General features: G+C 35.2%; 1 protein-coding gene across 6 annotated transcripts in view; it reads left to right on the forward strand.

Annotated features, from left to right (window-relative positions):
• Positions 1 to 8,561: 8,561 nt before the first annotated feature.
• The window catches only part of RGMB (repulsive guidance molecule BMP co-receptor b), a 242,867-nt gene continuing 237,227 nt past the window's right edge, over positions 8,562 to 14,201 (forward strand). For 5 of the 6 annotated variants that reach the window (XM_064482705.1, XM_031448695.2, XM_064482712.1 and 2 more), the window contains exon 1: positions 9,698 to 10,030. The gene's annotated coding sequence lies outside the window, so the exon portion shown is untranslated. Of the gene's footprint in view, positions 8,581 to 9,697; positions 10,031 to 14,201 lie in introns of those variants that run through there. The other variant, XM_064482699.1, reaches the window with a different exon arrangement.

Consider the following 14,201-nt stretch of genomic DNA (forward strand, 5'->3'; position numbering starts at 1 on the left):
CTTAGTTAACATCAAATTTTACCATGTAAAAATTTTAATATCATGAAGAGAATGACTAAGTCTAAATATTTTCTTTGTTATTTTATTTAAATATCAGTTTAAAGTTAATGAACTAATGTGAAAATTAGATGGCTAATATTATAATCTCTTAGAACTTTAAACATATATATTGTAAGATGAAAATTATTTTTTCAATAGACCCTTTTTTTGAGCATCTCTACTATATGTCACTTAGTACATTAGATATTGAGATTTAAACACAAATAGTATATCATTTCTTTCCTTAAGAAGCTAGTGTTTATTGGAATGAGAAAAAATTAGACCAACAACTGTAGTATATTCATTGAGTATAGTAAAGATAGGTCTTGATCTGAATCTTGAAAGATGAGTAGAATTTAGCTAGATAAAGAAGAGATGGATGTACATTGTAGGGAGAGGGAATAGTTTATGTGAATGCATGGAAGAATTCAACATGATGATGTATTCAGGCAATTGTGACTGTATCTGAGGTAAATAATACATTTGGGTGTAAGTTTGCAAGTGGTAGAATAACTACCTGAAGTCAGGTCATAGTGAGGATCTCTGTTATGACAGTCTAGTGTACAAGGCCACCCTGAGAGTATTTAAGCATTTTGAAAAGAGCATCCAAGTAGTAGCGTTGACAATGGGTTGGAATATGATGAAACTGAAGGCAAAGAAAAAATAATAATTAAACCAAGAAAATAGTTTGGGGTATAGAAAAATTTTCCATTATGATTATTTTCATTGTCATCACAACTTATATTGGTCTCTGCACATTAAAAAGCCACTTCTTTGTTAAAGCAGCTGAAATTAATTATTTTAAATTCCCCAAATTGGTCACATTTCACCTATAGTCAAACCATCTGTATACAATAATTTGAAGAAAATAAAAAGAATACATGTGTAGCTAAGTGTCTGTTTTAAAAAAAAAAAAAAATGTCCTTTGGGTTAGAAATACCATCTGGATCATTTCAAGCTTACCAGGCACCAAATGCAGTGCTGAAAAGACTAAGTCTGAAATATATAAACAGAAAAATCTTTAAAGAGATTTTAAATCTTAAAAAAAGTTCCCTCCAGTAAGGTAGGTTGGCATTTTCTACACTGCACCTGGATTTTCTTACATTAAAATGTCATGTTACTTCCTAGAAGGGATATTGTGAAGATTAACAAGATCACATTTTAAAGCTCTTTGAGTTCCTCAAAGAGTGAACTTCTGTAAGTACAAGGTGTAATGTTCACTTTATATTGCATAGTCATTTGAGTCTCGGCTGCTAGTGATATCAGAGTGAAGCAGACCCAACTCCCTTTCAAAAGTCTTACCACCTATATGAAGTAGATAAATGGAATTCAGTAGGGAATTAGAATCGGTAATGTTTGTATTATTGCGCATAAGTAACTGCATTGAGGATACTTCTAGACATCCTAACAGGTCTTTAATAATACAGAAAAAAAATTTTACCCAGGTCGGGATAATGGGGGGATTTGTTCTTAGCTTATTTATGTTGAGGGAGGAAAGCAGTGTTATTGCAAGTAAAAAGAAATATAAATTTAAAAAAATTTTTCTAAAATATGGACAAATCAAACATTTATTTTAGTCAATATGCAGTCAGTAATATATATTCAATAGCCCTTAATACTAGGAATTCTGAGAAATTATAAAAAGCAATAAATTCAACAAAACAATCGGAGTCATTTGTTTCTTCAAGAAACTTAACTTTTAACCTAATGGTAAAGAAAACTAGGTACATACACAAAGAATGGAAATATTACCCAGTGTTTACTAATAACATTGTCCATGAGGTCTGTGTCAAAGGCTGTTAAGAATGAAGAGTTGCTCTTTTTTCATTTCCATTCATTCATTCATAAAGCCATTTATTATTACTTAAGTCCTCTAGTAAATGGGCAAATATGGCATACATTATAATCCCTTTGTTTATTCAAACATAATTTGAAATCCAGACACTAGAGCAAATACAAAATAAAGTAAGCTCTGTCCTTAAGGTTTTTAAGTTTTTTAATACTGGTAGAGTCAGATACATAAATATTGAATAAACTCATCATATATAAGGTAGAATAGAAATTTAGATGTATAAATAACAGAAGGAAGTTTAAATGCTAAGTCAGGGGCTCTCAAGCCTGGCTGAATTTTAGGATCATCTAAAGAGTTTTCTAAAAAATACAATACACAGCCCTTCCTCTTACCAATTCTGGTTTAATTGGGCTAAAATGGAAAACTGGAGTTTTTTGGGTTTTTTTTTTCCCAATTCTCCATTGTCTAATGTGTATCCATGTTTGAGGCAACTCTACTCTCATGCTAAATGGTTTGCTTAAAAAATTAGGAAAAGAGGTAAAATATTGTGTTGAAATTGAGTTAGATTCTGAGAAATTCCATAGGAGACAAGGGAAATACCTTAGGATAACTATTAACAAAATTGAATGCAATGTGGTAAATATATTCTAACAATTCAGAGGAAGCTAGAAGAGTTTTACATAACATCTGCTCTTCTGTGAGCTCAAACCTAGTACTACATAAAACTGCAAAGTACATAAATATTTATCCTTGGCTGTCAATCTCCAAATTCTTTCAATCACCAAAGTTCATAACTAATCAAATCCTCTAAGGAAAGATTCTGACATGTTTTGTATTTGGAATAACAGTGATCATGTAAAATATTGCATTTAAAGGGGCTGCATTTAAAGGCAAACTGAAATTCCAGGCATCCCCAAAAGTAGAAAAGATTCTCATGGCAAAATCAGACCTTTCTAGCCATTGAAAGACCAGGAGCTAATAGTCTACACTGGCAGCATACTCCATCAGGAACTATAGTCCTGGAATTTGAGGTCCTCACTCAGTCTTCCTTAGTAACAAACAAAAACAAGTAATATAAAAACACAAAAGTGTCTCTATTTTAGAGTTTTTCAAGTTTGGCTTCCAGGTGTTCATGAACATTAGATTTACCATGTCATGCAGCAATGATGAGAATACACAACAGGTGAAAGGTGATCTTTCATTGAGCCAAGCAAAGGGAGGTTTAACAAAAAGAAATTTTCAGGACCAAAATGCAGTATATTGACATTTTCAATCACAAACTATGCAAAAAAAATCTGAGATCAAAGTTTTCAGCCTTCTAAAAATATTTTCTCAGTAGCATCACACCTCCATGTAATATTTTTAAGCATGCCTAGCAAGTTGGACTCAACACAGTTTGAGAAAAAGAATCATTCAGATGAATAGGTAAGTCTCTTCATAAGTGGATTTAAAGTAGACTCCCATATTCACCCCCTTCACTACTCTTTTTGAAACTTATCTTGCAAAGACATGGTTCTGTTTTTCTCTAATTGATAAATGTAAATGCATATTTAGAATATACCAATAAATTATAGACCTAGAATTGCCATCAAACACCCACAATATCAATTTTTCTATTTTAAATTGGCTGTGTCCCTCTAGCCTGGTAACAAGCTATTTTCTTGCTGTTTGGGGTGTTAGAGCACAATAGAAAATTATATAAAAATGTATAGATAAAATTTAAAGTGGTTTTCTTTACAGCTAGCATAAATGAGTAGTCAAAAGAAGTATTTTAACTATGTGCTTTGTTTATAGAAGAGGTAATAAATACATACTTACTTCTGTTTCAGTTTTGGTTTTCCAAAAATGACAAGGTAGATTCATTATATAAGTAAATTTGTTGTCGAATTGTTTTGTTGTTTGTGATTTTGGCCAATATGAGATATTTGTTTTTTATTCCTCATCTGTTACTACTATAAACCTCTCAATTTTTGTGTGTGTGTGTGTCATGCAACCCTTAATAGTAAGACAGAATCACTACCATTGAGATATTGGGAGTCTAAAAGTCCTCTGGCCAAGCAATCACAGTCATAGAAATCTCCAGATAACTCAGAGCCTCTGTGTGAGAGTTTCCACTAGGCGAACTGGAACTGTTACATCATATTTAGCAAAAGTGTCATTACCTTAAAAATACTTCGGGAATAACAGTAATGAGTGAGACACAGAATGATCAGAAACATAGGGGTTCCTTTTTGTTAGGCTAGGAGTAAGCTGTAGACAATATCTGACAGAAGCAAGAAAAGATAATCTGTACTTTTCCCAAAACATGGTGAGACTCCTGACCTCACTAGTCTTTTAGGTTTCACTCTTGTACAAAGGTAGAGATTGCCATCAATGTTTGCATCTTCTGAAACAAAGGGCGTAAATCAATATTTCTCTGGGCAGGAGGCAAAGTCAATATGTTAACTCAGCCGTCCTTCTGAAGATGGCAAAAATGTTTCCTCAAACTGCTGCTAAAATCCATTTTGCTTAATTTTCACAAAGACCATAATGGTTTTGTTTCCCTGACAGCATCCTTAAATGTGGCTGGCCTCATCCGTTGCCCTCTGAGCTGTGTCCAACCAACAGTTCAACTCCTCAATCTTTTCATCCAATGCACAATCACAAGGAACATTGAGAAAGGTGTTCCTCTGGTCATCACTGTCATATCTTTCATTACAGATTGCAAAGATAAGAAAAGCTATATGTCTTAGTCTGTTCAGACTGCTATAACCAAATACCACAGACTGGGGGCCCAGAAACAAAAGAAATTTATTTCTCACAGTTCTGGAGGCTGGAAGTTCAAGAACAGGATGCCAGCAAGATTGTGTGAGAACCCTCTTCCTGGTCCCAAAATTCATTTTATCTTCAGATAAATGGTGGAAGGGGCAAGGGATGTCTCTCTGGACTCTTTTATAAAGGTATTAATTCCATTCATGGGGGCTCTGCCCTCATGACCTGATCATCTCCTAAAGGCCCCACCTCTCAACACCATCACAGTAGGGGTTAGGATTTCAACACATGACTTTTGGAGATGCACAAATATTCAGAACACAGCAGTATGACTTCTTAAATGTTCAGGTTTTCTATAACTTTATCAATAGAAAATGTGTGTCTAATCCTTTATAAAATAGCAGATACAAGATACCTTGCATATACAGGGTTTTTTAGGTGTTTTATTTTGTTTTTTCATTGCTGATAAACAATACTACCTTGGCTAAAGATGTAGTATATGTATGTAAAAGTATAAGAAATGAACTGGAAATCAGGTATACCAGCTCCATGACAGAAGTTGTCTCTGAGAAGTGAGAGCAAGTACTATAATAGCAAGGAGTATTAATAGTAGGTTTTGGCTAAATTTGTAATGATTCATTTTTTTAAATGATAGAACAAATATAACTAGTGGTATGTTTTTAACATTGTATGTTGTGATTTCTTGAATGTTTTTCATTCATCTTTTCTGTATTTAAGATCTCAAAAAATTAAGAAAATAAGACCCTTAGCTAATCACACACCCATTGTGCTTTCTGGTTTGAAGGAAATGACTGCAATTAGAATACCCACCCTCGTTGCCCAATTAGCAGTTTGCATCAAAGAAATTTTCATTGAGAACTAATCAATTCAAATCACAATTTTAATGGCACTAGTCACCCTGCTTTTAAATAAATACATTAATACTTAAATTCATGTATAAGTGCCCCGTATATCTGGTTAACTGGAAGTAAGAAAACCCTCAATATATGCAGAACACCATTCATGTGCTCTAAAAAGCAAATGAAGAAGTTGGAATAAATATAATTAGTTATATGTGTCTGTATTTTATGGAAATGAAGAAACATTCCCTCAGGAAGAACTCAAATATTTGGCTGTTTTGATATTTTACAAGGCATTGAGCAAAGCACAGTCTCGAGCAAAGCACAGTCTCTGGCAAAGCAACAGTAGAGATAACAAATGGATTCCTTTATAATAAGAAGTCTGAGTAATATTTATGTTGTATATAAGCATCACACATAGCAACAAAATGTGTATAGAATTTCTTTGAGTACTGTGTTGTTTATAAGAACTTTCAAAAAAAGATCCTGAAATTATTGATGACTGTTTACTTTTGGTCCATGAATCATTTCCTGAACATATTTTACAATTGTGATTCAGCTGGGCTTTTAACTTTTTTTTTCTTTTTTTTTTGCTTGTTTCCTTTTGTAAAAATTGCCATTTCTGTTTTCAGATTATCCACAGGTGTGGCCTGTCTCATGTGGTAATACCAGACACATCTGGTGATTTCTCTCAAAATGACAACAGCAAAAATAGTGTGCTTACAAAATAAAAGCTGGAGAGGGAGTCTTTTCAAAACACAACAGAGAAAATAATCCAAAATAAGAGAAATGAGATAACCAGCAGATGCTCCAGAACATGGAAGTCATCTGTAAGCGTTTAGTGGGATGGAGAATGCTGAAACAGTTCTCCATTTGCCAGACGCCTGAAATAGAGACAGATGAGCTATTCCTCTGAACTTCAGCAATAGCGCCAGCTGAAAAAGCAGACCCTTTCTGCCAAGGGTCACTTGTTGAAACTGTTGACTGTAAATCAGAGTTCTCTTTTTGGACCTATTGGTACCCCGAAAATATAATCAAAATGTTCATATGTATACCTTACCTTGGGCACAATGACCATTATCCTTGGTTGCTGAAGGTCTGTGGGGGTGGGGACAAATTTTTTTACATGTTTTGAACAAAGGTAACTTTATGAAACCCACATGTTTTACACACTGTTTCTTACCTTTCCTTGATGAGTAAGAAATGTTCCCAAATGAAATAACCCACATTTCTGCATTGGTAAATAGTGGTAAGGATATTTAGGTCTGGAAATATTCATAAAAAGACCCTTTATGTATTTTTTTCTGTCTAGAATAATTGCTGCTGCATTACAGTGCCTTCTAATCTGCTTTAATAGAAAGGAATGTCTTTGTGTGAAGTGTACTATCTGGAATTCTTTTCCTCATATTGTTTAGATCATGAATCTGTTTTTTTTTTTGCACTTACTCCCAGGGTGTCTGAAACATTTTAAAGTAACAGTGGGTCGTCAGAACTGCTGGTGCTGGCAGCGGGTGCCTTACAATTTGCCATCATATAAATGTCAATTTGCTTCTTTTATGGAGCTAAGCTGAGATAAATCCCAGTAGCACAGAATGAGGTCTCTAGATTTTGTAGTTTTCTCCATTTCTGTGTGTGGCCTGACCAATCAACCCAGAGTGTCTCTGTTCCTCTCCATCCTGTTAATTCCATCACTCTTTTCCTTTAACTTTTTCAGGTCTGCCAATAGCCTTGGGGGATCTCTAGTGGGGTTAGGATATATTCTAGACTAGTGGCTCTCACAGTGCAGTCCCAAAACCAGCAACATCACCTGGGAACTTGCTAGAAATACAGATTATTTACGGCTCACCTTCTGAATCAGAAACTCTGGAGTTGAGGTAATCTGTGTTTTAACAAGTCCTTTAGGTCATTCTAATCCACATGAAATTTTTAAAATCACTGGTATAAACCACAATGCCAAAATTTCTCCTAGGAACTCCACAAGCCATCACTTCAGAACACTCCCCCAAATATCCCCAGGTAATTCCCTGATTGTGGGAGCCTGAACACTTTTAGATGCTCTTTTTGCATCTAAACTATGCTGGCCCCAAGTTATAAAAGGAATTCCATCCAGATTAAACCTATTGTCACTTTTCAGAATAGGTAGTAGTGAATTAATTTGCATTAAGAATTTGTCTTAGATCAGCAGACCAGATCAGCTAAGCTGTAGCCTCATTGCCTTCTAAAAATGATACTCCTTTAATTTTCCTCTCCACTATTGTCTAACAGAAAGGGAGATTTAAAAGCTTTACAGACTAGCACTGCCAAGCTGTGCTGAAGACAGGCACTCCAGCTGGTTGATGAATGGATTATACCTACCAATTGAGGTGTTCTTATTGGTGGATAATAGCAATTGATTCATTTATTTTCCTTAATTAGCTTTAAATGTACTACTCAACCGAGTGAGGCTTTGCAGGATTTTTTTAGGTTATATTCCAAAAGAACAAACAGTCAAAATATTCAACTGAGGAACTGCAGAGTCAGTGTTCTATGACATTTAATCTGAAAACTAGTGACACTACAAACAGAGAGAAAATATCAAAAGGGATTTTGTGCAGTGGTGAAGTTTATGAATCACCTCAGAATAAATACACTGAATTTACGTTATGAAAATAGATGACTGCTTTCTTGTTGTGTTTCTCAAAGTTATTGTTAAAATTGAGAATATTTCCTCAACGTCACTTGTGCATGATCTTCACAAGCCCCTCACCACATTCCCATGTAGAAATTACATTTTTTTTCTTTTCTCCTCCATTCAGCCTATTGCCCAAGTAAGTGCCCTCCCTACTCTACATCTGTAATCTCTATTAACTCAGGTCAGAGAAAGGGGAAAGACTAGAGTGAAGATGGCTTGAGGAAATGCCTAGAGCTAAAGACCTGCCCAATTGTCAAAGTCAACCAGCAGTTTCTTTGCTTTTAAAATGAGAACAAGATTTATTCCTTCTTTAAGACTCTTCACCATGAACTACTGTTGGAAATATGTCTCAAAATTGAAATGCCATTTCTTTCTTATATTTCTTATTTTTTAAGGGTTGAGAAGACCAAATTGCTACTTGGCACTGTGTGGGATGCTAGCTGAGTTCTGGAATTGACGATTCAGAAGTAAGTTCTGACCATCTCATGACTTAGAACCATAGACTCAAGCTGTTTCCTCCAGGACCACATAGCAGGCCCACGAATCTGAGAACCATTTTTAGCAGGAGTCAGCCAAGCAGCCAAAAGAATTTCCAGCCTTCCATAGTGATTGAAATATTACATACGCTATTTCAACTGAAATGATACCCTTAATTATTAAGCATATACTTGAGTGCCTGCAATGTGCAGAGATGTCCTGAGTACTAAGAAAAAGTATGAAAGACATAAAAATGTCAATCAGAGGAATAACTTGCAAATCAGCTGGAAAGAACAAACCAATAGGCATGAAATGGCATCAGGATGCCACAAAGGAGTCCAGTCACTTCAAGCGAGAGTGTTAAGCTCCACTGCTTTGCCCTCAGCTCTACTTTCTCTACCCCTCAACTCTCTGAAAGCACAAAAAGAACAGATTACCCTACAGGCAACTATGTTAAGTGTCTGCTGAGACTCTTGTTATCTGGAGGTTGGAAGACATTAATAAAACATGAACAAATGCAATAAGCATTAAACAAAGTAGGGACTGCCTATGTTTCAATTACTTTTGACAAGATAGTCTATGTCATACTCTGAGCTCAGAAATGCATGCCTTGTTGCAGACATAGAGACATTCCTTCCAGTGAGTAAGCTGAATAGTCATAGTAGGAAGAAAAATTCACGGGGGATAATCCATACTCTTCTCTCCTACTCTAGAGGTAAATTAGGTATTAGAGAAATTCTGCCTCTAAATAAAAAATGAAGGTATTTAGCATTCTAGCTTTGATAGTTTTTGAAAATGATATTTTTTTCTCTTCAGCTCTTTAAATAGATCCAAGATTCAAGGCCTTTACATAAATAGTGTATGCGTGTGTGTGTGTGTGTTCACATGTGTTAATTGTACACACACATGGTATTTTTTGCATTTTAGCAGCTAACATTCCTTTTGTGAAATGAACATTCCTCGGTGTGACATTACGTCCTCTAACAATACACCATGGAGTTTCCAGAACATAACATTATGTTCTGAACTTAGAACTATGTGAACAAATTCACACCCAAAGAAAAACCAGCAAAGTGCCTGGCTTGCTTCCAGTTTCACTTTCCTTGTTGTTTTGTAGGACTGAAGAGCAATTTTGTGGTTGAAAATGAAAATGTCTTTTCCCCAATTGTAATCAGCTCCTTTGACCTGGCAGAAACGAACCCTCTGTGTTTCAGACCTTGAAATCTTCTGCCCCAAAACAAATTTCTGCTTAAAACGACATACTCTGGAAATTTTAGTGCATCTCAACTTTTGGCCTACATTTTTCCACTTGATCTTACCTTGCTTTCATGCATATGTAACTTCCTGCTAGACTATCTTAAATTCTCTTTTATCCCAGGGTTTCCCAAGAGGAAATGTACTATCTGAGGATGTGACTTCCGGGCATTTCAGGATGCAGAGGTAAGAGTTAAGATTAATCAGATCTTTAAATCAAAGCTCAAAATCAAGAACTCTATTTGATACCAAAATTGTTCTTTTGCTTATTTTATGTATTTTATTTTATTGACACAAAATAGAGGACAATATAAGAAAAAAGCAATTCTTGGATTTAAGTAATATTTTTAAACAAATTTTATAAAACTTTGACTAATTTTACATTATTTACAGAGCAAATGTTATGTAAAAAATGAAGCTAAACTTTGGAAAGTTATGTACTAGAATTGTATTGGTGATTAACTGAATAGTTTTACATTCATATCATAAACGCAACCTCATTTAGAGAAAATTAACAATAGATAAGTTACTGGATGGAATTTTTTAAAAAACATGGAAATGGAGTAGTGAATGGGTTGAGATAAGAGTTCTTTAAAAATTGATGTAAATATGAATTTAAATTAGTAAGTGTGAATTAATTAATCTCTGGTATTATAAAAGTGTTAAGTGTTTTTGTTTTACTAATTACAGATAGAGTTAAATATATATTTTAAATTCAATTCCATTTAACATAATTCAAATGTGAAATTTTCCAAGATTTCTAAAGTTTAAAATTATTTAAAATGTGATACTATACTTGAAAAACTCAGTAAGATCATGTCCTTTGCAAAATAAAAGTTCAATCTATAGATTTGCAAGATTTGGGGGCAGAAAAGCTAACCACTAACTTGGCCCTCCTACCATCTCTCTTTCTTTATGTGCACCTCTGCTCGCTCACTCCCTTTCAGTGCTCAAATGTTTTTCTCTAAGTAGAAGATTCATAGTGGATTGTCTTTTCTATTTTTATAGCCTTCTTTGGTATCTTCAGTTATCTGAAGAGATGTCTTATAAGTTTCAGAGCAAAATCATTTTATATTGCTACTCCACTCCCCAAAATTAATTAATATCATTAAGTACTTTTAGAAATAAAGAGATAAATGGTAGTGTTATAAATCCAAATAAATTATAAATCCTTTAGATTCTCCTCCTACTAAAAAGGATTTAACTATTAGGTAAATAACTTAAGGAATTAACTTTGACTTGTTTTAAAATATGCTGAAAATTGCAGTTGAATCTATTGACTTTTCGAAAGATGGAAGAGCTTACCTGGGCCTCTTGACTCTCACTTCTATTAGCATATGTACCATTTCTGAGCAATATATGCAACCTACAGAACTTGGCAAGATCTTACCCAGTGGAATAGAGCAGAAGCTTAAAAGCAAATAATGCCCATGAATTTTCTTGCTTTTTATATTACAGAAAGCTCAGCAATAATAGGTCCCTCTGCAGTAAGACCTGCTGCAATTGAAAGAAAAGTTGTATATCAATCATTTCTCTCCGTGCTTTTCCTAAAATGTCAGAAAATCCTAGAAATGTAACACCAGAAGGGAGCTTAAAAATCATCTAATTGAACTGTATTGTTTAAAAAATTATGGAAGTAAGATCTGCTTAAAAAACTGACTTATCCAAGGTCACACAGCTAAGCTTATGAGAAACAGAAATCTCCTGGCTTCTTGACTATTTCATATGCAGTGTGAGACACTGCCCAGCATAGAGACAAAGGCACAGTCTAGATACACTATTCCAGTGGGAGCTGGTGCTTTTAGATGTTTCAGGTCTACTTCATGACTACCTCAGCTTCTCCAATTGACAGAAATAGCAAAACAAGAAGGAAGACAAATTTATGTCTGTGGTTAAAGTTTTAAATTTCTAATTCAAATGATAGTTTCCCCCTCTACCTTAAAAGTTAAAATCAAACTATTTTGTTGTGGATTTAAAAGTAATGGAAAATATCACTTTGCTTCTTGCCACATCCAACTTCATACATAATCCTTCAAGCCCCAGAGAGAAGTTACCAGTGGCTAGATGTGTGAGTCCATAGAACCAAATAACTCAGGAACAGGATGTTGGGTCGACAAACCTCAGACATGGAGCCGCCTTCATGTACTGTATGCGGTGCATCACTGATAAAGGTATTCACCCTGAAGTCAAAGTAAAATAATGATCATGATAATAATGTGTACCTACTATGTGCACAAATTCCATGTTGGGCAGAAGATTCAGGGGTGAATATGGTTCCCCTCAGAGTATGTAGCTGAGCAGGTGAGATAGGATGACATGCACACAAATGACTACAATTGAAAATTGGTCAGTTCCATTTAAAAAAATGTACAAAATTCTAAAGGGACTTAAAGAATATAGCTTTCTAGGGAATATGAAAAACATTATAAAATGTCATTTCAGATAAAACTTGGAAGCTCCCCTGGGCCTGGGACTGGTAGGGAAGATGGAAATGGTCTAGGGCTGATTTGGCTTGGAAACCACCTCAGACCCTCTCATATTTTCTTTCTCATTTTCCTTCATCTGTGCCTTTGTTTGTGATGTTTATTCTTCAGAGATACCTACCCCCACGTCTCCACCTGTACACCTCCTCCACTGATTGTAGAGCAAATGGGAATCGTAGGCCAGTGCACTGCAAATATGTAAATAACTACTTTCAAAGATTGCACCCCCATCTCTGCCTTTAGTCGATTCCCCCAACAAAGCCTAACAGTGTTGCACACAGAGTAGCGGAGCAGCATTCATTTGTAAATGTTTCCCGAGTACCTGCTAAATATGAAACTATGTTAGAAGGTAGAGAATATAGACAAAATTAATATAGTCCTCACTTGGATGGAGTATATAGATAATTACATAAGCAGTAAACAATCCGTTAAGTATTATGACAGTGGAAGCATAGGACAATATAGCAGCACAAGGCAAGGATTCCTGCCCAGATCCGGAGAGTCAAGAAAGCTTTCCAAAGAAAGATAATTTGATTCTTCAAGGATAATTAGGAGTTAGTAGGTGCCATTGTGCAGAGAAAACCTGGCGCTGCCGACACATGGTGTTTTTACAGTAAGGCACATTTTCAGGCACTAACAACTGGGGACATCAGGCAGAGTGATGACTCCCTAACGCTTTGCAAATGAAAAGCTCACAGTTGCAGTGGAATTTTGAGTTTATTGACCAAAGGTCAAAGGAAGGGGAAAGGGAGCTGAAGCTTTCCTAGGGTCAGTGAAAGGAACGACTGCCACTGAGACTGGGGGAAGGAGATTTATGAAAAAAGGAAAAGGAACCAGAGATAAAGGATGGGGGATTACAGCCTTTGAAAGCTCTTCCATCACCAATTATGAATGGAGGTCAATCCATCAGAAGTAGGAGCAGGTAACACTTCAATTAAACAGGGCTGTTTTCATGCAAATGTCTCTTGAAATGCAACCTGAGGAGAAAAAAAAAAAAAGTAAGAAACCACAGCATGAAAGGCAGGAGAGTTTCCTGTTCAGCAGCAATTTCTTTAAATTAAAAAAAAAACAAAAAAACCTCCTGTCCCTCCTATAAAAGGGATGGGGGAAAAAAAATCTCAATCTCTTTAAAGCAAGTTGCAAATCCTGTTTATGCAGATGGTATTCGTCTAAAATTCTCTGAATTTCATCTTTTAAAACATTGCTTACTCCAAATTCTGTCTTTTAAAACATTGCTCTCCAAAGTAAGACAGACCATATAAACGTCTTCACTCTATAATAATTTCAACAGAACAGGCACCTAGAGCCCGCCAATGCAAAGGAAACATTCTTTAAAAAATGGAACAACTGCTCTGTGAAGAAACTGTGTATGAGATCTCCTGCTTAGTGGCTTGGAAAAGAAAATGAGTAGATTTGAAGATAGTGTGCTTGATTCCAAAAATGGTACTGTGAGACTGAATATTACTTCATTGTGGGCTGTAGGAAATGTGTTTTGTTCTGTTCTGTTTAATTCTGAGATTAAAAGCAGTAGTTAAACTATGACAGCAGGAGCTTTCTGTTCTGTTATATTACAGCTCGCTTATTTCCCTCCAAATATTAAACAATGCCAAGAAAACTTTTAGTTATTTGGGATGAGATCCATTTTCATTTTACTCTTGTCCTTTTTTGGTTGTGAGATGACAGTTTAATATTCCAGGCTCCAAACCAGAGCTTGGCAAATGGATTTAAAAAAAAAAAAAAAAAAAAAGGTTAAATGCTGTAGGGAAGGAAAAAGGTGTGCAATTAATTTTCCACAAGAAACTGTATGACTGGTGTTAAAGATGACTGTGTTTATCATCTATTTATCTCGTGTAATGGAATTTTCCAGGATACCA

Source organism: Camelus dromedarius, chromosome 3 (genome assembly GCF_036321535.1).
Source record: "Camelus dromedarius isolate mCamDro1 chromosome 3, mCamDro1.pat, whole genome shotgun sequence".
Classification (NCBI taxonomy): Eukaryota; Metazoa; Chordata; class Mammalia; order Artiodactyla; family Camelidae; genus Camelus; species Camelus dromedarius.